Source organism: Protopterus annectens, chromosome 2.part0 (assembly GCF_019279795.1).
Source record: "Protopterus annectens isolate FY-2018-M chromosome 2.part0, PAN1.0, whole genome shotgun sequence".
Classification (NCBI taxonomy): domain Eukaryota; kingdom Metazoa; phylum Chordata; order Ceratodontiformes; family Protopteridae; genus Protopterus; species Protopterus annectens.
Genome location: NC_056728.1, coordinates 1277900882 through 1277927610, shown reverse-complemented (window position 1 = coordinate 1277927610; position 26729 = coordinate 1277900882). Strand labels below are relative to the sequence as shown.

Below are 26729 nucleotides of genomic sequence, written 5' to 3'. Positions count from 1 at the left end.
AAGCAAGGGGGAATCTGATCTTACCCCTGTGCAGAATATGTTAACAAAGGATATAGCTTTACAATACACTATCACTCTATAATTCATCCTGTCAGATCAAAACTGTATGGCAGACAAGCTGAGCAGCACCAGGGCAGACCCTAATTTATGGAAACTGAATCAGGGTGTCTTCCAAGATTTGATCCATCTGTGGGAATACCTCAAGTAGACCATTTTACCTCCTGTCTAAACAGTCAACTGGCAAAATTGTGCTCCAGGACTCCATGCATGAAGACCTGGAAGGCAGATGCCTTTTATTTCCTTGCACAGAGGTGTTCCTTTATGCCTTTTCATTCTTTCCATTGATGTCCAAAGTACTTCTGAAGATTCGGAAAGACTCCCCAAAGATCATTGTGGTGAATCCCTTATCGCCCAGGCAGCAATGGTTCTCCCTTCTTTTGGAACTGGCCAAGGGCAATTACCACATGCTTCCTCATAGACTGGATCTACTCATACAAGATCTGAAGGTTGATGCATTCAAACCCCAAGTAACTGCAGTTGACTACTTGGATGATAGCATTTTAATACACTTAGGCAGCTTTTCTCTGAGGCTGTGCAGCAGGTATTAATGAAGACAAGAATGCCTTCTACTAGAAAATCATATATTAGCAAATGGGAAAAGGTTTTCTGGTTGGTGTCAAGAAACAGCACCTATTCGGGGCTAGTGTTTCTCTGGCTTTACTGTATTTGTGTAAGTAGCTATCCTATGGCCTGTCATACTCCTCATTTATGGTTCATCTCCTGGCCATTTCAGCATGTCTCCCCCATGGATCCCTCTCTTTCAGGCAGTCTCATATTAAAATTATTTTGAAAGGGGTTCTGCATAAGAAGCCTTCAGAAAACCAGCAGCTTCTCCTTGCAATCTTAACTTTGTGATAGAAAAGCCAACACTTGCTCCATCTGAACCAGGTCGTCAGGGTGACTTGAAGTTCTTTGCATGGAAAATAGTCTTACCCATTGCTCTGACCTCTGCAGTAAGAATATCTGAGCTGCAGGCTCTTATGGAGGCTCAGCCTTGTCCCATTCTCACATATATAGTTTCCTTGAGAACTAATTCTCCTTTTTTTGCCTAAAGTGTTATCTGAGTTTACAGTAAACTAATCTGTCTATCTCCCTGTCTTCTTTCCAAAACCTAAGCATGATGGTGAAAGGATACCACATACCTTAGATGTCCACAGACAACTCGGGTATTATCTTGGACGAACAAAATCTTTCAGAATGTCTAATCAGTTGCTCATTTCTTATGAAGGTAAGAGGAAAGATAGCCTTTGTCAAAGCAGACCATTTCCAAATGGTTACCTCAGGCTGTTACCTTTTGTTATTCCCACCACAACCAAACTATTCCAGGCAAGGCCAAAGCTCATACTACCAGGACATTGGCTTCCTCTGTGGCTTTTTGAAAGGGTTGGATTCTACAAGCATTCTAGAATTAGCAACATGGTTTTCTGTACATGCTTTTACAAAGCACTGTAAGTTAGATTCCTTTTCCAGGTTTAGGATAGACATTGATAGGACTGTTCTCCAGGGGTTCTTGGACCCTTCTTCCTCCTCTAAGCAATGGTAATCTAGCCATATAGCTTAATCTACTGCAGCAGTGATCATAATGATGAACATAGTACAGTCACATAAGTAAACTTAACATAACAGTAGATGTTCTCATGATTACTGATGCAGTAGCTGCCCCATCTCATTTTTGTTCTGTTTTTTTGCCAGGGTATGGAATGTGCAGTTTCCTTTCCTAGCAGTGTTCTGTCAGAGCTTAGCCTCCCTCTCAGTTGGCATGAAAGCTCTGAAGTGCTTGACACCCAAACCTGACTTTTCAGCTCAGCTGCCTAATGGTTTGAGTACATGAAAGGTGCCCTGATGCGTTAGAAGCCAGCTGGCTGTTATATCCTATTACAGATATAACCCATACAGCTTAGAATACTGCAGCATCTACTGTTAAGTTTATTTCCACAACTGTATTTTCTGTTTTATCCTAACCAAAACATATATTTGAGATATCTCAGCTTGTGCCTTCACTATTGTCTAGTGCTCTTCACTTTTTTGTTTTATTTTAACCTGTTAACTTAAATAAATTAAAAAAGCAGTAACCTTGACTTCATCTACATTTTTATTCTATTTATTTAACCTTATGTATATGTCTCTTTACAAGGCACTTACAGGCTTTGGCCACTAGATGGCAGTCTATACCTACCTCTAATCCCACTTTATTTCTCTTCCTTCCTCCTAAATTAACTCTTTCACGCTTGTTGCACTCTTCTCCTTTACCATCTTCTTCCATAGTCCTTTATATCTTGCACCTATCTCCTTCTATAGTCCTTATAAACCCTTTACCTAACCCTCCTCTCCACCTCTACTACTCCTAGGTTAACCCTTACTCTCCCAGGTTTCCCTCTATTCTACTTCCCCCTTCCTTAGACTCTCAACTTCTGCCTTTTGACTTACTGCCTCCTGTTCTTACCTTCCACCTTACTGATTGTTTCTTCTCACTGCTTTCACCTTACCTGGGTCTGCCCGCCGTTAAGCCTCACGGGCTCACTCCGCCCCTACCCTACCCCCAATTCCCACCCACCCCCAGTGGTCCTAGTCATATACCTCACTTAACCACTCCCCTTTTTCATAACCAATCACACAGCTCCACATCACTAAGCCACTCCCCTATCTCTTTCTTATCTTATTAGTTCACATTACCACTCAAATGAACTACTCCCATCTTACCTATCCTTACCATCCTCTATACTAACTACCTCCCATTTCACCTCCTTTTCAACCTCCATTAATTTATTTCTTGTATATTATAAACCTCCCTCATTCTCCCTAAAACAACCTTATCTTTTTCAACCTCACCAACTCACACAAGCTACACTCACCTACATCTACTCACCACCATGGCCCCAACTCTCACAACTAATTTCACACACATGTTACTTTTAACTACCACAATAGCCTCACTGACCATACCTTATTCTCTCACCTTCTTTGAAAATCTTACTCTACTTGAACAAAATCAACATTTCCAACAAACTTTATCATCTTCTTTCATCTTCACCCTTAACCACAGTAACATCACCTCTACCTCAAATTATATACTACCAAAATATCACAGAACAACTCATGTGACGTTTCTCTATCAAAAATTCTTAACAATTCCCACAAAATCTTTAAATTCCCACATTATCTCCAATATCTCCTCTATTTACACGGGGATATTCATCCAAACCCTGGTCCCAACAATGACAATAACAATAGCCTTGATAATGTAACTTTACCTAAACATTCTATACTAGCCAAAGCACCTAATTCCCTTCTGATAGCCCACCTTAATATTAGAAGTATCAACAATAAAATTTCCCACCTGCACGCACTCCTGGATTTACACTCATTTGATATTCTATGTCTTACAGAAACCTGGCTTACTCATTTGATATTCTATGTCTTACAGAAACCTGGCTAAAACCTGCTACCCTAGACCAAGAAATTACCCCTCCAGGTTATAGTATCCTTAGATGTGACCGCAAAACCAAAAAAGGTGGAGGCATAGCCATTCTCTATAAATCTAATCTCCAGGTTTCCCTCTTTAATGAACTACCATCATTAGATGCCAAATCTGAAATGTTGTCTACCAAACTCCAAATAAACAACTCCAAATCTATCTACCTAATTTGTATATATCTTCCCCCTGGTAAAAATACTACTATTCTCGAAACCTTACTTAATTACCTCTCTACCCAACTACCACAGGAGACCATTGTACTGGGTGACTTCAACATAGACTGGCTTACCTGCAATTCCATAAACCCTACTAACCACTTAAATCTCTTTGGATTCACTCAACTTGTAACCACTCCTACTAGAATCCACAAACCTAACAGGAAAGAATCTACTCTTGACTGGATCCTTATTAATAATCACCCTAGCAATTATACTCCAGGAACCCTTCCCGACAATATCAGTGACCATATGCTCACTTACATAATCAGGCAAAAACTTCATATCCCAACTACTCATAATCTCAAAACTTCCCGCTCAAAAAAATTCTTTAACCCAGGTAGTTTCCTTAACGAATTGCAAGCATGTGACTGGTCACCACTGACCCATCTTGAACTTGATGAGGCTGTGACCTACTTCAACACTAACTTTCTTCAAATACTAGACTACCACGCACCCTACCACTCCACTAGAATAAAAAACAAATCTGCCCCATGGCTTACTAAACAAACTAAGCAAAAAATGCTCCTTAGAAACAAAATATGGGCTAAATGGAGGGCTACCAAATGCCCATCCGATCACCTCCTCTTTAAACAATTAAGAAATGACACCAAGAAGGACACTGTTAGAGACAAAAAAGACTTCTACCTTCACCTCCAACAATCCACTCAACAAACTCCACAAAAATTTGGTCAGGGTTAAACAAACTTCTTCAGCCAAGTCACTCTACTACTCCTGCCCCATTAGGTTTCAACCATAATAATTCCAACCTGATCCCTGATGCCTTTAATAACTACTTTACAGAAGCCATTCAATCCCTAGCCAATTCTCTTCCTCCACCTACTGCCTTCCCACCTAATACCTCCAAGACTTCACCTCCTACCTTTCATATACACCCTGTTCCTACATCTCTTATCTACAAACTACTTAAAAAACTGAAACCTTGCACCCCTTCTGTCGACCATCTCCCATCTGAATACCTACAAATTGCCGCAAAAGCTATAGACTACCCCATATCTATCCTTATTAACAGAACTATCTCTGAAGGCAAAATCCCTACCATATGGAAAGTATCCCACATCATCCCTCTACATAAAGGTGGTTCTTCCATAGAGCTTTCTAACTATAGACCTATTGCCTTACTCTCCCCATTAGCCAAGATAATGGAAAAATGTATTCACAAACAACTACTCAACCACTTACTACAAAATAATCTACTAGCCAACTGCCAACATGGCTTTAGACCATTCCACAGCACAACAACTGCCCTTCTATCCTTCACTGACTCTATAAATAAAAATCGTAACATTAACTCCTTTTCCTCTGCGTTATTTATAGACCTGTCAAAAGACTTTGATATGGTTAACCATAACTTACTTCTACATAAACTAAAGTATCATTCTCTTGATCCACTAGCATTACAATGGTTTAGTTGTTATCTTCTAAACAGACAGCAAGCAGTACTTTGGGACAACAAACTGTCTTCATTACTTCCAGTAAATATTGGAGTCTCACAAGGCTCTATCTTAGGTCCCCTTCTTTTTTCCATATTTATCAACGACCTCAATATGAACATACCTCAAGCCACCTGCATCCAATATGCAGATGACTCTACCTTAATCTGTACTGCCAAGAACATAGCCTCCCTCCAGTCCCTAACCCAAACTGTTTTCCAAATTGTAGAAAACTGTTTTTTGCAACATTGCCTCCTGCTTAATCCCAAAAAAACAAAACTACTGCTTTTTACTCCATCTCATAAATCACCCACTCCATTCTTCTCTATTACCTCTAACAATACTACAAACATAACCCCTGATACTACCACCCGCCTACTAGGTGTTACAATTGATAACCATCTTAACTATGATGACCATATTAACTCCACCATAAAGACTGTTAACAAAAAACTTGGAACCCTCTATAGAATTAAACCCTTCCTTATCCCCACAGCCAGGAAAACTATTGCCCAAACCCACCTCATTTCTACCCTTTTCTATGCCTCAGCTATATATACAAACTATCTAAAAATAATATCTCAAAACTTTCTACCTGTTATAATAGCATAGCTAGATTTATCACAAGCTCTCCATTTCAAACTCACCATTGCCTTAACCTTAAACAACTAGGATGGCTAGAATTGCAGAACCATATACTCTGTCAACAGTTACTTATCACTCAAAAGATCCTACACCACCCCAATAACACCCCTATCCTCACTAATCTGATTACACCATATAAAAACCTAGCTACACTATGTTCTGCCAATAAACTCCTGGTCTCATCAGTTAAATCTAACAACAAAGCTGGTGACTCACTTTTCTCAAACACTATAGGTAAAAACTGGAATCAGCTCACTCCTGAACTTTCTACTCTAGCTTCTACTTCTCTATTCAAAAAGCATATTAAAGAACATCTTAAAACTCAGTGGCTTTGTCCTTTTGCTAACCCAGACTGAAACTTTTCCCCTCCTGCTCATACCCCTTCTCCTCGCCCCTTACCTATACCTCCAAATCTACTGATTTCTCTTTTTTCTCATAGTAATAGGATAAATGTAAGGACCTGACTCTGTTTGCCCATACCCAGCTTGTGCTTAGTGTACTTGTTTACTTAGTTTAATTTTTTAACATAATGTCTTTAGTAATTGTACCTCTGTACTGTTATTATACATGTCTTTGTTATATATTGTTAACTTTGTTAGTGTTCATGCTTGGAGCTTTTCTCCCCGGGCCTCTACTGAAAATGGACATTTATCCAGTTAGACTAGCCCGGTCAACAAATGTAAAATAAAATAAAAATAAAATATAAACAACTTCATACAGTCTCATAGATAAGCCACCTGCAGATAGAGGTCTTCAATTAATATTTAAGTAAGTTAGCACTTAGAAACAAGCTACTTCAGCCTATATACTATGCATTACTATATTAATGTGTTTACATTTAGAAACATATAATCTGTTGCTTTACAATGTTATTATGAAATTAACAAAGAAGAAAATCCCCAAGGAATGCACTGTGCCTGCAAGCCAACAACAAATGTAACCGCAGAAAACAAGGCACAGAAACAAGACTGGAAGCATAAAATTAAATAACTGCAAACTTTTAAAAGCCAAAACAAACCACAATCCAAAAAAACGGCCTCGGTTGCAACGAGATGAAGTGAGACAAAAAATTCCAAATTAGCAACTAAGAAGTGCTTTAAAAAGAGAACTTTAATTAAACAAATAGAAAAATAATCTGATACATCCAGTAAATCAAGCGCTTTCGTCTCCAGCCACTTGGAGACTTTAAAAAGAGAACTTTAATTAAACAAATAGAAAAATAATCCGATACATCCAGTAAATCAAGCGCTTTCGTCTCCAGCCATATATGTTTAAAAATTATATGCATAAGGTTAAATAAATAGAATAAAAATGTAGATGAAGTCAAGGTTACTGCTTTTTTAATTTATTTAAGTTAACAGGTATACAGTAAATATACTACCTTGTAAAATAAATAAATAAATAAAATCTCAAAATTTCCTATATGTTATGCACCTCAAATAAACTCTAATATAATAAAATATGTACAAAAGCAACGGAATGAACCAGGCAGAATCCAGGCAAGAGACAAAAGCACAAAAGCCAGTGTCGCTGTATAAGCACAAAAGTCAGTAATGCTGTATAAAAGCACAACAGTCAATAATGCTGCATGAAATCATTCATCATTCATCATGGCAAGGAATCCACGAACCATGCAAGAAGTCTTCAAATAATGAAAACAATCCACAGATTTAATAAAAACTGGTAAGCGCTTTCGCTGTAGAGCTTCTTCAGACCAAGTACAAACTAAAGGAATCACACTATATATACACATACTATCAAAACTTCATCCAATCAAAGGCTGTTCAAAGTAATTAAAAAATTAGCAGGTAGCAGACACTTAATTGAATCATTCATCTGAAACGAATGAATGCTCATTCATTCAAATTGCAAAGCAAGCAAAATAAGCTATACTAAAACACATGCTAAAATAGCTGCACCAAAATCTGTCTAATAAAGAAAAAAAAAAATATATATATATATATATATATATATATATATAGTAAATGAATGGTTACATAATGCTATGCTCTTAAATGAACTATACTAAACAAGAATGTATAAATATATGAATATATATACAAAAATAAATATATGTAAATATACATACAAATATCATACAGTCCCAAAAATCATTTATGTAACCTTCTTTTCTTTAATAAAGGTTTAATAGAGGCCCTTTCATTAAGTCCTTTTCCTCTGTCAGCACGAAGTATAACAATCCAACAGGTTTCTCTATGCTCAGTATGTGTCAGAATATCACCTTCTCTAATACTAGGATGAATATTTTCAATGACTCTGAAATTAAAGGTGTGAGTGTTACCCTGTTCTAACACATGCTTCGAGAGTGCATTACGTAAAGAACTTTTTCTAATATGATATATATGCTCCCTCATTCTGTCACGGAGCACCCTATTGGTTTTGCCAACATAAAAAGAACTACAGGCTGTGCACTCTGCTAAGTAAACAACATGGGGAGGGGTCATGCAATTCGCTTCTACTTTAAAAAAGAACTCTGTTTCAAAGATCTGGATGATAGAAAACATTAGATGTGTTAATAAACATACAAAAATTACAGGTACCACATGGCATAGCGTGCCCCATAACAGGGGTCGTGTTGACAGAATTCCTGTCATAACACAAAAGCCTCCTCAAGTTTTTATGATTCTTGAATCTAAACTTGGGAATATCGCCCACTATCCTAGCTATATAATCATCAACTTGTAAAATGGGCCAATGCTGTGCAAAAAGATCAGTAACTTGTCTATAATCGCTTGTAAAAAACAGGGGAATTTTAACTTTATTCATGGTGTTATTTTGACCATTAACGAAACCTGCCTCTTTATATTGAGCGTGATTTCCTTAAACTAAAAAGACTACAAGCACAACGTTTGCACTTTGAATTGTGCCTCGAGAAAAAGATAGTACCTCGAGGACTTCGAGTTCTTAACTTGCCAACCCAAGGGTCTCACTACCCTGAGTTATTGGCATGCTGGCAGAAGCTGAACATGGAGGTAAGTGCCAGCTATATGCGCTTACTTATTGATTATTTCAGCCCGGAGGAGGACAGGCTAAGACATTCGTTACAAGAAAAGCAAGATGTACTCATTAAGAAATATCGCCATGATGTTTTGACCCCTGTTTTTGACAGTTTGTTAGATGGTGTAGCCGTATTTGAGCGGAAGCTGGTGCATCAGAAGAAAACTAAAATCTTGAGGGACTTAAATGACTTTCGGAACGGCCAAATCTTTATGTGGCCATGTACCAGACATAATAATGAGGACAATTTTGCAAGGAATAACGTAGTTAAAGTTAATGTCAATCGTGCTGCAGATAGCAGTGATTATGATGCTTCTAATAGATGTACTGTTGAGTCTGTGGGGGATACTGTTAGTGATGAACGTATTCATGATTTAGTTAAAGGGTCCAATACTAGAGTATTAAGTTTTGCAGAAGTAGCTGGAGATGGTGCAGACATGGTGAGCAATCAAGTATCTCCTCCTGGCATTACTGAGTTAGGGTTGCAGTCTGACAATCCAGTGCCACTTAGGAGTGTGAATCATACGGGTAGTTTGTATCCGAAAGTTGTAGTGAACAAATATAATAATAAAGGTCAGGATTCAGGTAATGTCAGACTGAAGGATAGAAGTCTTCCCACAGTTGGCATTGAAACTTTTAATATAGCCAGGAATGGCACCATAGATGAACTCCCTTTTCCCCTACCAGTCTGGATGGACAAGGGAGGGGGGCAGGGGCGATCAGTCAGCAGAGGGCACCACAAGCGCAAATTTTCAGGGGAGCAACATCCGAATCAAACCCTGAAAAAGATGTGGGGGAAGGCGCTGAATCATTAATCCTTAATATCTCTGCACATGAGTTGACATTTGAGGAATGTAGGGTCCTTTGTAAGGGTTTAAATTTTATACCCTCTTGCAAGAGCAAGATGTCGGATACAATCTTAGATTTGAAAGTTTTCTGCAGGAATGTTATGTTACGTTTGATATATGGTGGTTCTGATGTAGGACCTGTTCCCAGTGATGAAGTGGGCCATTATTTTAATTTGAAGAAGCCTAGTAGCTTTATTCCTAGCAATCATCCTTTGGTTGAGGCATACCTTAAACTGACTGAAGAAAATATCTATCATTTTTATGATAATTGTAATATTTTTAGAAAGCACACCCGATATAACCTTACATATCTAGAAAGGTTAGCTTTGAATCAGTTGCAAAATAATAGTTCTATTATAATTCGCCCAGCAGATAAAGGCAGGCTTATAGTTGTCATGGACAGGTCACATTATAGTCAGTCCATGACCTTGATGTTAAGTTGATGTTAATTTTTATGATAAGATCTCGATTGGGGATGTGCATCATGTTATTTCATCTGTTGGTAATGATATTTTGGATATTTTTCTGCTCATCTTATCACCGAAGAATTATTTTCTTTTTTTGAAACTAACTGATCCATTAATTCCATCAATTCAAGGTTTGCCCAAAATCCATAAGTATCCCACCAATCCTCCCATGAGACCTATTGTGGTTGGAGGAGGGTGGGTTACTGAACCACTCTCACTGTATGTTGAGAAGGTCCTGAGACCTGTCATCAGTCAGAATCATACAGTTTTAAGAGATTCCAAAACAGTTTTTGGTGAATTTATATGAAAATACCAAGGATGTCTTTGATGTCAGTGATGTCATTTTTGTTACCTTTGACGTTCAATCATTATTTACCATAATTCCCAATTATCTGGGCATGCAGTATGTGCATGAGTATTTATCAGCACATAGTGGTTATTCTGAGAAGCAAATTGACTTGATTTGTTTTCTCTTAGAAATTGTTCTTCAGAACAACGTTTTCACTTTCTGCGATGAGATGTATTTACAGAAACATGGCGTAGCTATGGGCACTTCGTGTGCCAATAGCTACGCCAATATGTTTCTTGCCCATTGGAAGCTTAATATGTTATTCCCTCTTACACGTTTTAAGGAACATGTGTTATTTTATCGATGTTTTGTCGACGACCTGTTTTTGTTATGGCGAGGGTCGCCTGATGACTTGGTACAATTTTTTAATGTTATTAATAATTTAACTGACTGTCTTAAGTTTACTTACAATTGGTCTTATACTCGTATTGAGTTTCTGGACATTTATATTGAAAAGTTGGATGAGCACACAATTAATACAGGTATAAATCATAAGACATGTCATAGAAATGCCTTTCTTTTTAGGTCCAGCATGCATCCTGGTTATATTTTTAGAAATTTAATCCGAGGACAGGGAATGAGGGCCTCTAGGTTAAATCCATCTTTGGATGGTTTCCAGCATGAGCTTGCTGGTTTGCATAGAAAGTTATTGGACAGGGGATACACTGCTAGTGAAATCAGCAAACAATGGTCAGACCGCGAAGATTTGAGGCTAACCACAGCGAGACCATATTTTGGACCTGCCTTGGAGGCAGGTTTCTTTAATGGTCAAAATAACTCCATGAATAAAGTTAAAATTCCCCTGTTTTTTACAAGCGATTATAGACAAGTTACTGAACGTTTTGCACAGCATTGGCCCATTTTACAAGTTGATGATGATATAGCTAGGATAGTGGGCAATATTCCCAAGTTTAGATTCAAGAATCATAAAAACTTGAGGAGGCTCTTGTGTTATGACAGGAATTCTGTCAACACAACCCCTGTTATGGGGCACACTATGCCATGTGGTACCTGTAATATTTGTATGTTTATTAACACATCTAAAGTTTTCTATCATCCAGATCTTCGAAAATAGTTCTTTTTTAATGTAGAAGTGAACTGCATGACCCCCCATGTTGTTTACTTAGCAGAGTGCACAGCCTGTAGTTCTTTTTATGTTGGCAAAACCAACAGGGTGCTCCGTGACAGAATGAGGGAGCATATATATCATATTAGAAAAAGCTCTTTACGTAATGCACTCTCGAAGCATGTGTTAGAACAGGGTAACACTCACACCTTTAATTTCAGAGCCATTGAAATTATTCATCCTAGTATTAGAGAAGGTGATATTCTGACACATACTGAGCATAGATAAACCTGTTGGATTGCTATACTTCGTGCTGACAGAGGAAAAGGCCTTAATGAAAGGGCCTCTATTAAACCTTTATTAAAGAAAAGAAGGTTACATAAATGATTTTTGGGACTGTATGATATTTGTATGTATATTTACATATATTTATTTTTGTATATATATTCATATATTTATATATTCTTGTTTAGTATAGTTCATTTAAGAGCATAGCATTATGTAACCATTCATTTACTATATATATATATATATATATATATATTTGTTTCTTTATTAGACAGATTTTGGTGCAGCTATTTTAGCATGTGTTTAAGTATTGCTTATTTTGCTTGCTTTGCAATTTGAATGAATGAGCATTCATTCGTTTCAGATGAATGATTCAATTAAGTGTCTGCTACTTGCTAATTTTTTAATTACTTTGAACAGCCTTTGATTGGATGAAGTTTTGATAGTATGTGTATATATAGTGTGATTCCTTTAGTTTGTACTTGGTATGAGGAAGCTCTACAACGAAAGTGCTTACCAGTTTTTATTAACTCTGGATTGTTTTTATTATTTGAAGACTTCTTGCATGGTTCTTGGATTCCTTGCCATGATGAATGATTTCATACAGCATTATTGACTGTTGTGCTTTTATACAGCATTACTGACTTTTGTGCTTATACAGCAACACTGACTTTTGTGCTTTTGCCTCTTGCCTGGATTCTGCCTGGTTCATTCCGTTGCTTTTGTACATATTTTATTTTTGCTAGTTATTTTCTAGCAACGGAAGATTTACCTCTTGGGCTGCTGGTTATAATTATTATACTACTCTAATATAATAAAGTATAAATGTATAAATACATGTATAAGTAAAAAATACATAATAGATACAGTATAAAATTCACAAATGTATACATATAACACATAAAATTAATGCATAAATTTCAACTATGGAGAATTATAAGAACATTTCTTCAAAAGCATCATCTGTCTAAAGCTTTTAATCTTAAAAAGCAAGTAATTGCAACAGATTCATTTAAGCCTGGCCATTGAGTTGCATTTGTTCTCAAGTCCAAGGTCCACCTCTTGGGTCTAGTTCAATAATTCAATAACAGTGAATTTAAAATCATGTCCGGGTCATTCCATACAATGTTTTGCAAGGGCATTGGTTTCTTTTTGTAGTCTGATGTCTCTCAAATGCTCATAAATACGGTTTTTAAGTTTTCTTTCTGTCTTTCCAATATAAAAACAAGCACATTTGGAACAGAAAGCACAATAAACCACCTTCTCAGTGTAACAGCTGCACTTTTTTGTAAAGAAACCTTTATACCATTAATATTACATTTTGAACCTTCCTTAATATATTGGCAATAATTGCATGCCCCACACTTCTTCATATGACCCCCATTCTGAATCTGGTAACTCCTTTCAAAGATGTTCTTTAAGGTTTGTCCCTTTCTATAGACCACAATAGGCTTCTTACTTATGCATTGTCTAATGTCATTACTTGAGGTCAAAATTATCCAATTTTTATCTAAAATCCTAAAAGTTTCTTTACTGTCAAGATTATAAGAAGTGATAAAAGCTGAACGAAACTTTCCGTTAGCTTGCACTTGTTCAACAGGTGTCATAACATTCACATTAACATTGCTATCCGTATTACCAGAGCCAACATTCACATTTAAAACCATATGCCTATTCCCTTCATTTCCAGAGTGCACCATCTCAGAATTTAGAATAGCATGATAGAAGCCTCTCTCTCTCTCTTATTAACTACTTCCAACATTAAGTTGTTAATTAGGTCCAATGGGTACTCTCTTTTAAGAAACATATCTTTCAACAGTTCACATTCATTCAAAAAAAGAGTCAAAACTAGACACCATCCGAGCAGCTCTAACAACAGCTCTAACAAACTGCCCCTTAACAACTGCTCTTTTTTGCTTAAAAGGATGGGGCACTGTCAAAATGTAAAAAAGTATTCGAATACATTTCCTTCCTATAAATATATGACTGAAAAATCCTTAAGGCTGTATTTTTTGACAGTTTAACATCCAAATATGAGATTTCATTAGAATCAATATTATGGTTGAACCTTAAAAAAGCCATTGAATTTTTCATGTGAGTTATAAATTCATTAATCATTTTACTTGGTCCATCCCAAAATATAAAAATATCATCCAAAAATCTCACATACATTTTGCAATGTTGATAAACTGAATTGATGACAAACTTTTTCTCCCATTGTAACATCACCAAATTAGAATACAAACCACCACATGGAGAACCCATAGCAACACCAACTGATAAAAAATTCACCATTAAAAAATATACAGTTGTTTTTCACCACAAGTTCAAATAGTTGTTCGTATACATTAACTTTTGGTTGTGATACTCCTTTTTCAAATAAATAGTCACATGCCGATTCAATACCAGTGTCATGGGGTATTGATGTGTACAAATCCTTCACATCAATGGTGATGAATACACCTGTCTCATTGTATTCTAAATTATTATCCCTTTCTAAAAAATCCCATGAATCCTTACAAATGATAGTTTCTTCACTAACAAAACATTTCAAATTAATGTCCAAGTATTTTGCTATGGGTTAAGTGATGGAACCACGCTCATTCATTATAGGGCGCATAGGTGGATCAACCATATTCTTATGTAATTTTGGTAATCCAAATATACAAGGAGTTTTCGGATGGTGCACTGTCAGGTAATTGTACTCGTCTATAGAAATTGAGCCTTCAATAAAGAGGTCCATTAATTCATTTTTAACTTTGTTATAAATGCCATTTAACTCATTAATAGAGATTTTCCTATATGCATCACTCAAAAGAATATTATTCATCCTTGTGTTATAATCATCTAGGTCCATAATGACAATTCCACCACCTTTATCTGGTTTTATAATCCGCACATCTCTATTAGTCCTAAGTTTGCTTAAACCATCCGTCTCACTTTTACTTAAGTTAGGTGAGTGTGCATTTCTGTGCATATTTCTAACATCTATTTCACACATTTTGTCCAACATTGCTAATGCAGGGTGCAAGGGTGGGTTAAACGTGCTTGAAATGTACAAAGGGTTACTTACATATTCAATAGAATTAAATAGGACATTTAAATTTAATTTCCTGACAAAATGTCTGATATCAATTCATGTTTGTGCAATGTTAAAATTTTTGGCTGGGACAAATGATAAACCTCTAGAAAATAAATCACAATCATTAACATAAAAAATACATGAAGAAAAATTATATATATTAAAATCATTTCTAGAATTCTTTAAAATAACACAGTTATTCAACATATGCTCATTCGAATTCAATTCCATTCCCGATATCCCCCCTCCCCCTCCCTCCCGCCCTCTGATAATACATTTGTCCCCACGACCCCTGTTTGTAGGAAAAGTCACTTGATTCTGCACATTCTGGTTGTTTCCGTCTCTCAGTCTTTCCGATCTCCTCAGTGGGGGAAAGTTGTCTTGATCTAAAAAATGTTCCTCATTATTCCCAGAGGCACCATCATTATGATTATGGTTCACCATATTGCAAGCTTGTGACCAAGGGGGGTGGGGGTAAGCTGTGTTTGAATTATATTGAGCCCTATCCCTCTCTATTTTCTTCATCTTCTTAGCTTTAATTGAAACCATTTCTTGTTCAATAGATTTAAATATTCTGTTGTAATCAAAAATGTTGTTGTCATGGGCCACATCTTGCACAATCCTGTTATCCAGTTCAGTCGCTTCTTTTATTAAATCTTTCAGAATCAATTCATTATGTTTGATAACTAGCTCCATGTACTCGAAGCCATGTCTATCAAACATACTAATTAAATCCTTATGGAAGCATGAACCAGCTATTAGCCCTGTGGGAAAGCGCCACATGCACAAACCCTTAGGCACAAGTCTAAGTTTTAAACATCCTTTAAAGTATGCATTATCAACTTGAATCTTCTTAATTTTTAGTAAAATGCGGTCTAATTTATACAAACTGTTGTTGTAAGAATCAGTACTTACAGGTGAAGGTGTAGAAAAGGCCATCTCCTCTACTAACCAGTCGGTCATGCTAATGGGATTAAAGTTAACTTGAACATCCTCACGAGCATTTCTTCTTAAATTTGCGCTCTGTGATGAATGCTGCTCTCCATTCATTGAACTCGTACCAGCAATTCTTCCTGAACGCTCCTCATTACTGGTGTTGTTGCCATTGCTCTTGTTTAAACTTCTGTCTCCACCAGGTCTAATATCAGCATTTTCTGAGTCTAAAAAAAGAGAAACAGTACTTGTTTCCTCACCACGACTTCTACTAGAGCCAGCAACTTCCTGGTTTGGTCCTCCCTTCGGAACTGATGTCATACGGGCATGCCCTATTCTGTCTAACATTTGAGTGATCCGCTCCAAATGCTGCAAGATATCCTCAATCGAGCAGTTCCTTTGTGGTGTATACAATGATTGTGAAGCCTCCATCTCCATCCCCTGTGCCTCCCTTGTGATAAAAACAAATAACTGCAAACTTTTAAAAGCCAAAACAAACCACAATCCAAAAAGTTTAAATTTGAAGTCAAAGCTAACTGTCGGACCAGGAACTTGATTTATCTGGCGACATGCACAGTTTGCCACTGTTTCTATGTAGGAAAAACTAACAGGTCACTGATGGAACGGGTCAGGGAGCATATGTACTGTATTAGGAATGGTGACACCGAAAATGCACTAGCCAGGCACTGCATGCAGAATGAAAATGAACATGGCTTTAGATTTTAAGTTGTTGAAATTATTTCTGAAAATATACATGGAGGTGATGTGAAAAACTTCACTGAAAGCAGAGGATTGCATTGGATTATTTTATGGCAAGCTGATAAATACCCAGGTCTAAATGACAGGGTTTCTATTAAACCTGCACTGAAAGCATAATGTTTCTTTAAATGATACAAGCTGCAGCTAAGTTTTTACTCTTCTCTGATTTTTATTGGCTGCTTTGAACTAGAGTGAATATATTAAAAGTGTTTGCTGATGTAGCTTTTTTATATGGTCTGAAGAAGCACTAGTATTTGGTGAGAAAGCGCTTACCTCATTAAACTTTTAACATTTTATGCTTCCAGTCGTGTTTCTGTGCCTTGTTTTCTTCAGTTATTATGAATTTAACAGAAAATATTTTCAGAAGTTGAAAAATTATTATTTTATTTCACTGAGTTATTTAATTTCTCCATTCGGTTCCTTCGTGGGCAGCCATAATATAGTGGAATTCATTTGTTGTAATTCCTCAATTAGATTGAAGTGAGCAACACATAACCAGGGTTAATGCCCCACAGTTCCTTTGTTATTTACCAAGTTGACTTTGTTAGACATTTTCATAATCCATGACCTTCTTCTGGTTAAAATCCCACCTTCTCTTGATTAGTTATTAGTCTTCTCCCCTATTGCTGACTTTCCTACAGTACTAGTAATTGGTTCACGTCTAAGCTTTTCAAAAATGTTGTCAGACCCTAGGCTTCTGCTGCCAGTCAAGCACTTTCTTTTGACGTGAGAGAGGGGGCTTCACTGGCACAGTCTTTCTTGGACTCCTCTTAGATACCCAAGGTTGAGAAGTAAAGTCCTCTTCACCTTGATGACCGGCGTTCTCTTGACAAAGCTTTTTGTTTTATCTCCTCCAAAGCCTGATCTGCTTCCATGTACATTTTCAACCTACTTGGAAAAATATTCTGAAAACTATGGTATGGCATGGCAGTTAAATGTCACTTCAGCTGTTGTTGACTAGAGTAAACTTCTTCTTTTGCATACCATAAGGTGAATAATCATTTTCTACAAATAGTCTGGTGTCTCCAAAGGCCATAACCTTTCCTTTCTGACATAAATTCATCAGGAACATCTCCTTCTTCTGGTATGACTATATTTTAGCAAGTGTGGATCTTATCTGCTTTCTGGAAGGTGAATTTGGAGCAAAGTAGTAGTACACCCTCTCAAGTAACAAATCATCTCATGGAACCACCAATCCAATTAGTTATTTATACCTTCCTACATTTAATACAGACAACTCCTTTTTATTTCTTTGGTATTGGAGAGAACCCTGATTTTCTGATCATCCTCTGTTTTCTAGACATACTATTTTTTTAACGATTTTTCCATTTAATGTCTCAGTCTTTGTCATTCTCTCCCTTGTTTCTATTTCTGACTTCATATTTAGCAGTTCATGAGACTGATTATTTAATACTTCATTTTTTCTTCTGTGTTAGTTTAGTCTCCCAAAGTTCCATATATTTTAAACACTTCTGAAATCTGGTACATCTGGTCAATTTTTCTTGCTTACTAATAGCCATCTCCTATATCAATGCTAAAAGTGAATGTTAAGTTGTCAATCTCGCCTTCATTCTTGCTGGATGGGTTCGGAGCCGATCCTCGGCTCCGACTCGGCACTTGCTTTAGCTTAGGAACTCCTTTTACCAGCTCGAGGCAACCCTATATCCCATGATGCAAGGCGGAACTACCTCAGATCTCGTTTGCCGCTTAGCGAAAGAGGTCTCCTTTACCAGCAGAGGTAAGTGAATTTCTTGTCCAAGAAAGAGAAGCTTAGTTAGTATTTTTATTTCCCCTTTTTAGTCATAGTGTAGTCTGTAGTGAATACAGCCCACCCTATTCCCTTGTTTTTCAAACTTTTATAACTCCTTTTAAACCTTAGTGTAAAAGTTTTAGTTAGGCCTTAAACCCCAGTTGTTAATCCCTTCCTGTGTGTTGTGTGTAGGGGATTAATTTGTGTGTTTGTTGGGGTTTGTCTGTGTTTCTTCCACCTAGGATATGTCTAGGGAAGGCAAGGTCTCAGGCTTCAAGAAGTGTGACTCGTGCTGTCAGAAAATGTCTCTGACAGACGGTCACACTTCTTGTGTTTATTGCCTGGGGCCTTTGCACCTGCAGGACTCCTGTGCTTTGTGTCACTCCTTTAGCCAGAGAGTCCTGCAGGAAAGGAGGAACAAACTTATCCTCCGTGGCTTACTTAAGCCAGAAGGTTCTCCCTCAAGGCAGGGTCTGGGAAACCTTCTAAGCCACCGAAGGCTCAGGCTTCAGTATCCAAGCCTCCTCCGTGGCTCCGGCTGGAACCGATGTATCTGCCTCGGGTAGTGGGTTCGTGCCGGCTGGCTCCGATACCTTATCTACTGTAGCCTTGTCGGCTCCGGCTGGAGCCGACACTTTATCCAGCATCGGAGCCGAGAAACCTTCGGCTCCATCTGGAGTTCAGGGGACTTCGGCTCCGATGGCTCCGCCCGAAGAGATCTCGGTCCCCTTTACTGAGTATCCACTCGGCTCCGGGGTCTCCTCTTTTGTCGGAGCGGAGCCATCGGAGCCGATCTTCGAGATCTTCCAGGCTGTCTGACCACGATTTGGAGAGGGTGGTAAGCAGGCTGTTGAAGTCTCAGGCACTGGCCCAAATGCTCCATAGCCCGTCTCATCAGACTTCGGCTATAGCCTCACCCCTTGAACTTCCTCCTCCGACTCCACATCGCAGTTCGGAGCCGGAGCTTCGGGACAGAGACTGTTTTGGTGCGAGCCGATACATCCTTCGGCTCCATCATCCTCGGCCCGATCTCCTCCTTGAGACCTTCCTTGGAGGGATCCGGTCGTCGTGCTTGCCTTGTCGGCACCGAGGGGCTAGTGGCATCGGACCCTTGTCCGACCCTGCTCTCCCTCTCGGGCTTCGGCTTTGGTAAGCTCGGCGCCGACATCGCCTCGGAGCCTTCCCTCTCAGTGGAGCCGGGCATTCCTGTTTCTTCGAGTGGGGATATTCCGCCTCCCGGGAGGGGAGCCTTTGAGGTGATGAGGAGTGTCCTGGCCTCTGAGCCTGGTCAACGGTCCATCCCTCTAGCTCCTCCCTCATCAGTGCCTGCAGACGCCTCTTGCCAGCCTCTTGCTCTCAGGCCCAGGGATCCATCGCCCCAGGTTTCCCCATTGGGAATTTCCTCCTCTTCCGAGGTTTCTCCTGATCCTGCAGGGGAACCCCCTCGGAAGAGGACGTGTAAGAGGAAACACACAGACTACTGAGTCTACTACATCTGATACCGACTTAGATGAGTCGGAGGGTTCCCCACGATCCCCCTCTGAGGATGTCTCCTTTTCAGACATCCTTGAGCTCCTCAAACAGAGGGGGAATTGGCCCTCCATTGACCCCTCCGAGGATGAGTCGGTATACCTGGAGGCTTTTGGATCCTGACCCTCCACCTCCTGGGTGTCTCCGCCTTTCAACCCACTGATGCAGGTAGTGGCTCGGAAGGCGTGGGCGGCTCCAGATTCTGTGGAACCTGTCCCCAGGAGACCATCCAAATTCATCACGGCCCCTTCGGACAAACAGTTCCTTTCCAAGGGTGTCTCTGTGGATGCTATGGTGGTGGCGGCCACTAAGAAGGAACTGGCGGATCCTTCAGTACCTGTCCATCCTCCTAACAAGGATTCTAGGACCATGGACAGGTATGGAAAGCGGATGTTTTCTTCAGCGACCTTTGCTATGCGTTCGCTGAATTATCTTTGTCACTTCACCAGGCTTCAACGAGATGTTCTCAAGGAACTGAGTGAAGTAGTCCAGGATCCTTCTGCTGCTGGGGCTCAGGAAAAGATTGCCTCGCAGCTTGCAATCCTGAATTCCATATCTAACTCCTCCATGCGGCTCATATCCTATGCGGCCGATGGAGCGAGCAGGGCTGCAGGCACAGGAGTTGCTCTTAGACGCCAAGCCTGGATGCGGCTTTGTAATTTTGCGGACCCCTTTAAGGCGTCCTTCACTAATACCCCCTTTGATGGTTCGGCTTTGTTCGGACCTCAGGTGACGGATACCTTGACCAGGTGTGAGCAGGACGGTAAAACTCTTTCTGCCGTTGGAGTCCTGTTTTCCACTCCTTCTAGACCATACCCCAAGGGTCAGAAGGGGAAGATGTGGTTCCGTAAAGCCCAAGGAGCTACACGGACACACGTGGTCAATTTACCCCAGAGACAGAGGGGTAACAATAATAGACGCCCTAGAGGCAGGGGGCCCTCAGAACCAGGGCAACAGGGCGTCTCTTCCTGAGAAGCCCTTTCAGCACCCCTGAGGTGTTGCCCGACTGTCCACCCTTGGAGGCAGTCGGGGGAAGGATTTCGCTGTACCCAGTAGCCTGGCAATCCCTATCTCAAGAGATGTGGGTACAGTCGATCATATCCGAGGGTTACAAAATCCCCTTCAAAGGTTTCCGTGCCTCTACAATCCCTTCCAGACATCTCACCCGGTCAAAGGGATTTGGCAGAACAGGAGGTTTCAAAGCTCCTAGAAAAAAGAGCCGTCCAGACTGTGCCGGCAGACCAGGTAGGATCCGACGTCTACTGAGATTCTTTTGGTCCCCAAAGGACGGAAGATTGGAGACCAATATTAGACCCGAGCAATCTAAACAGATTTGTCAAGAAGGCAAGATTCGGATGGTCACGCTTCAGTCCATTCTGCCCTTTCTGGGCAAGGACAACTGGATGTGCTCTATAGACCTTCAGGATGCGTACTATCACATAAAGATTCACAGACGCTCCAGAAGGTTTCTCCGCCGGCTAGGGACCAGTCATTACCAATTCAGAGCACTGCCCTTTGGCCTCACTTCAGCCCCCAGAGTGTTTACCAAATGCATGGCAGTGGTCACAGCTCATCTGAGACGTCAAGGATTCCAGGTGTTTCCCTATTTGGACGACTGGCTCCTCTCTGCCACCACCAAGTGTCAGCTTCTTCAGTCCAGAGACTACACTCTACAGCTTTGCAGGAGTTTGGGAATTTCAGTAAATTTCGCAAAATCTTCTCTGCTGCCTTGCCAATCTATCACCTTTATAGGCGCAGAATTAAACACCGTCAAAATGTTAGCCAGACTAACAGATCAAAGAATTCTGGACATCCAAAATTGCTCGCTTCTATTGCAAAGCAACAAGATCAAAGCCAGATTTATACTGAAGGTTCTAGGTCTTATGGCTACGGCCATTGTTCTTCTACCACTGGCTCGCTTCCACATGCGTCTTCTGCAGTGGATGCTATTCACGCAGTGGTCGTACCACAGTCTCCCGATGAGGCACGAAATCTTGGTAACACAGTCGTGCCAAGCTCATCTGAACTGGTGGATATCTTCCCCTCTTCTTCATCAGGGCTGACCGTTTATTCCCCCTCCTCCAGTTGCCACAGTCACTACGGATGCCTCTCTGATCGGGTGGGGGGGCATTATCAGGGCAGGATGGTCCACGGGACTTGGCAACCCATAGAATACCATCTGCACATAAATGTCCTGGAGATGAGAGCAGTGCTTTTAACGTTGCAAGCCCTCAACGACTTTCTTCCCACGGGGACTATTGCAGTACAAACGGACAACATGTCCGTAGTCTGGTACATCAACAAACAGGGCGGGACCAGGTCCTATCCGTTATGTCGAGAAGCTCTCAGACTTTGGCAATGGGCGATCTCTTCTCAGCGGTTTCTGATAGCAACGCACATCCCCGGCAGGTCCAACCTATTAGCGGACAGGCTGAGCAGATCCATTCTGATGCCTCACGAGTGGTCTCTCAATCAATCTGTAGTGGATCAGATTTTTCTGAAGTGGGGCACTCCTTGTTGCGATCTTTTTGCTACTCCTCAAAACAAGTGCCCCGATTTCTTCACTCTCTTTCCCCTTCCAGGCCAACCCCTGAGAGACTCTCTAACCCAGGATTGGCCCGGGACTTCTATGCTTTTCCTCCTTTTCCCTTGATTCCACAAGTCATTCAGAAAGCCACCATTTTGAGAGCCAAGTTGATCCTCATTGCCCCATATTGGCCTCGACAAATTTGGTTTCCGTCTCTGCATCGTCACCTTCTGGTGCAGCCCTGGCATCTGGAGCCAGTTCGGATCTCTTGATCCACCAATCGGGTCAGCAGCACCGGGCCATTCATTCTCTCAACCTCACTGCTTGGTTGCTCCACTTCCTACCCTAGCCAGGCTACCGATGATTTCGGACTCAGTCAGAGACATTTTAGTGTCTTCCTTGAAGTCGTCCACTAGGACTGTTTATGCTAGCAAGTGGCGACGTTTTTCTATTTGGGCAAATTCCAGAAATATTGACCCCTTTACTGCTCCTGTACATTCGGTTTTAGATTTCCTAGCGGAGGTTTTTCATTCAGGATCCTCGTCATCTACAGTCAAAGTACAACTGGCTGCTATTTCCAAGTATCATGTTGGCTTGCATGACAATAACATTATGTCTCATAGGTTATGCAAGGCCTTTCTGAGAGGAGTTTTCCTCCTAAAACCACCTATAAAGCATCCTCCTCCGCAATGGGATCTAAACTTAATGTTGGCATCCTTGATACTACCTCCTTGAACCGTCTGCTTCATGTTCTTTGAAGTTATTGACCTGGAAAACTATATTTTTACTGGCTGTCACTTCTGCAAGAAGGGTTTCCGAGATTCAAGCTCTCTGCATTCGTTCCCCTTATTTGGTTTTTCATAAGGACAGGGTATCATTAAGAACTAACCCTTCCTTTCTCCCCAAAGTCGTATCTCAAACCAACATTAACCAATCTATAGACCTACCAGTCTTTTTCCCAAACTATTCCGACAGAGCTGAACAGAAACTGCATTTTTTGGATGTCCATTGTCAGCTCAGGTACTATTTGCATAGAACTAAACAATTCAGAAAATCGGACCAATTATTTGTCTCCTATGCAGAAAACAGGATAGGTCTTCCTGTATCTAAAGTGACCTTATCCAGATGGTTGACTTCCACTATTTCCTATGTGTACTCTCTCAGAGGCAAACAGCTATCTTCTAAGCCAAAAGCACACTCAACCAGGAGTCTATCCACTTCTGCAGCTTTTCAGGATAGACTACCCATTGATACCATTTGTGCAGCAGCTACTTGGGCTATGCCCCATACCTTTGTCTCTCATTACAAGTTGGACTTGGCCTCCAGAGATAGGGCCAGTTTTGGTTCCACAGTTCTCAAGAGTCTGTTCCATTGAGCCACCCGGGATACAGGTGCTAGGACGCTGTCCCATCCAGCAAGAATGAAGGCGAGATTGACAACTTAACATTTAGAAGTTATGTACCTACCATAACGTTCCATGTTAGTTGTCTTCTCTCGCCTTCTTTCTTGCGTCCCTCCCTCCTTCCCCCTGGCCTGGACAGATCTTGAAGAGTTCCTATTAGGTTGTTTCCTCCGGAGCCTTCATATGAGGACTTCTATTAGGAACTTGTGTTCCTAATTATGTTAGGATAGTCTTTAGCAGGGTAGGTTAGCTACCAAATGAGATCTGAGGTAGTTCCGCCTTGCATCATGGGATATAGGGTTGCCTCGAGCTGGTAAAAGGAGTTCCTAAGCTAAAGCAAGTGCTGAGTCGGCCAGCAAGAAAGAAGGCGAGAGAAGACAACTAACATGGAACGTTATGGTAGGTACATAACTTCTAATTCTGCTTCCTGCTATTCAGTCATGAAATTCTGCCCATTCACAATTTTTTTTCTTTTACTTTCTTAGATGAATATTTCTTATTTTTCCTAGACTGATTTTTTTTCTGAAATCCAGGCAGTGTCTCCTAATCGGTAACCAAATTTCCTCCAAATGTATAACTTTTTAGATTTTTGAACAGTTTCTTAAATTTTGCACTAGAAGAGTGTGCTCAGACAGTACAGCTTTGGATAAGGTATTTAATGTAATGGTAGTTTTTTAACTGTGGTCAGTGTAATACCAAAGCTAGCCTCCATCATTTCCAGTATATAGCTTTATGTAATCATTTTTCAAACTATTTATTTTACATTTTCATGTTTTTCCTGTTATTGCAGCATTCCATTGTTTATAACAGCTTGTCATAGCTGCAGTTGGCTCTGGGGGTTCATGAGTTTGAAGAACAGAAGATATCTGCTATGAGTGCTGGTTGTAAATAAGTTTCTTGTACACCTGTGATGGTTCTGTGAATCTTTGGTATTGGACTGCTAATGCTTTCATAAGGAATCTAGGGCTACTGATAAAACTCTGCATTGAGGTGTTGTGATTTACCACTACAGGAGTCACTCCCTGAAGATCTGTTTTTAAGGTATCTACAGCTGTACTTGAGGTGTGGCATAAACGAGAAAGGTGGAAAAACAAGGTTGTGCAAGCTTTGCAGGATGGCCTTGCAGCCATGTGAAATAGCACTATTCCTAAATCTTCACAGAAAGGTATTACTTTACCACAAGAAAGCATTTTACTGGCAGACCAGCTAAGCTGATCTTTACATCTCTACCATGAAATGAAGCCTAGTCATGAGGTTCAAGAAAGCTGAAGGGGCGTCTTTCTGTATTCATGATCAGTAAGCAACTTCTGATGTTTAAGATGAGATGTCAAAATATTCTCTACAAGTAGTGAGAAGGAAATCTGTACTTATTTCCACAGCTCTTCTTGCTTAAATGGTGCTATTAAAACCAAGGAAAAAAATAATTCTTGATTCTGATTGTTCCTTAATCTCCAAGACACCATTGATTCCACTTGCTGGTAGAATGTACAAATCATTCTCTTCACTTTCCTTTCAAGAAGCACCTTGTTACAGCAGGAAGCAGAAGTGTTTCATCCATCTCCACTTCCTCTTTGACTTGCATCTTGGCTGCACAGGATTTGATCTCCATTATGGATCCCTTGTCTTAGCACGTCATTATGGTACTGTTTGTGAATCAGAAACTTTCTACTAAGAACTTGTATTTTTCTAAATTGAAGAGTCTTGTTTTTGATGTAGTGGCAGAAATCTCATTCGATTAAGGTCCATGGTTCAACTCTTTCAACTTGTTTTCTAAGGGAGCCATTCACAACTTCCTGGTCTACAGTTATGAAGTTGTATTTTGCCTTTCCTTTTTTTTTGGGGGGGGGGGGGTATACACATAACTTGAAATACTAACAAACCAAAATGTTATATTTATTGTTTTTATATATATTTAATATTTGTTTCTGTAGGGTGCTTTTATATCTGGCAAATGCTGAGAGTCAGTAGATCATGGGTTGATCTGTTTTTCCAGCATCTCTTTGTTAAGTTTCTTCTAGTAAAGCGCTTGACTACATGACCAGAGTTTTGCATTGCTTCTTTTAATGAAGTTGACATCATTTCAAATTGTTTAGTTTTCTTGTAATAATTATTGGCAATTAAAATAAAATTACTTCAGAATATACCAAACAAATCTAGGATGAAAAAAATCAGTTTAGTCACAAAAATGTTGTTCTGGGATTCCTGCTGTAGCCTTGTACTGGTATGAAATTGTGAACCAGGAAATTTGGTAGTAGGTGAATATAAGCAAGGCTGTATTATCTAAGAATTTAACTTCTCTGTCATAAATACAAATTGGCATACTTCTAACATTCCATTGCCCTCAATGTTTTGTCTCAGACACCAGTAGTACATAACAATGTCAAGGTTAGCTACAAAAGCAGTGAGGTAGATGAAGCAGTACAGTAAAAGGCATTAACAAGGAAGTGCAGTTCATCCATTTAGCAGGATAATGAGCAGACTAAATTGGCTAAGCAAACTTTGTCAGCATTTTCTGAATGTCTTTATTGCATGCTTTTTGTGTGTTCCCCCCATGAGCACTGCTTTGTACTGTGTGTCATTATTTGAAAGCCTAATTGTAAGACTCCCTTTTAAGTGCAAGATCTGATACTACAAGTCCTGACACCTCAAAAATTAAACTGCAGCGTCAAGAAAAACAAGGAGTTCCAAAACTTACTGGTGCACCTTTAAAGCATTTCTGTGGGGGAATTTGTGACCTTTGAACTCCCATTGTGAGGGGTTATGTACATATAATATGCTGATATGCTACAGTCTCAGTCTTAGCACATATTTCCCCACATTCCCACTTGCATTTCCAAGAATCACAGTTACAGTCCTTAGAA

At 39.8% G+C, this 26729-nt stretch overlaps 1 protein-coding gene across 3 annotated transcripts in view; it reads left to right on the top strand.

Moving 5' to 3' along the window:
• Positions 1-26729, top strand: part of FAM13A (family with sequence similarity 13 member A) — a 2572531-nt gene that overhangs the window by 923374 nt on the left and 1622428 nt on the right. The gene's annotated exons all lie outside the window — the stretch shown is intronic.